This window comes from Penaeus monodon, chromosome 29 (assembly GCF_015228065.2).
Source record: "Penaeus monodon isolate SGIC_2016 chromosome 29, NSTDA_Pmon_1, whole genome shotgun sequence".
Taxonomy (NCBI): Eukaryota; Metazoa; Arthropoda; class Malacostraca; order Decapoda; family Penaeidae; genus Penaeus; species Penaeus monodon.
In genome coordinates this window covers 13,480,544-13,481,040 of record NC_051414.1, presented here as the reverse complement: position 1 = coordinate 13,481,040, position 497 = coordinate 13,480,544, and the positions used below count along the sequence as shown (strand labels likewise).

At 30.8% G+C, this 497-nt stretch overlaps 1 pseudogene; it reads right to left on the bottom strand.

The window, feature by feature from the left end:
• The window catches only part of LOC119591643, a 16,526-nt pseudogene that overhangs the window by 320 nt on the left and 15,709 nt on the right, over nt 1-497 (bottom strand).

The window sequence follows — 497 nt, the reverse complement described above, 5'->3', positions numbered from 1 at the left end:
GGGAAAGAAAAATGCTGTAGTGTATGTTTTATATAGAAACCTGACAGAATTGCAATGGAGGAAAGAACCCGTATTCTAAACTATCTTTTAAATATTCTTACTATGCTAATTACAATGTGTAACATTTGGGAAGCGCTTACTGTGACAATGTTTCAATATAATATTCTCTTCTCTTTAATTATTCTTAAAAAAAGTTTTGAAGTTGCCACGTTGACTTGGAATTAACCCAAAGTACATTGGTTTATATGTTGAGAACTTCTAAAGATGTATAAAAGAAAGCAAAAGAATGGTTTTTGCTTCTAAGAAAACAGCATTAAACAAAATTTATCTGAAATATGTTACACATGACAAACTGAAGGAATCTTGCCAAAGATATGCAGAGCATTGCTGATACTCAGCTTCATTATTTTCTTTTCTGTAATAATTAAATGTTTTCAGAAATATGATGGTGCATTTGTAAAAGCCACTGTCATTTACCTGAATGATGGCATTGTCAC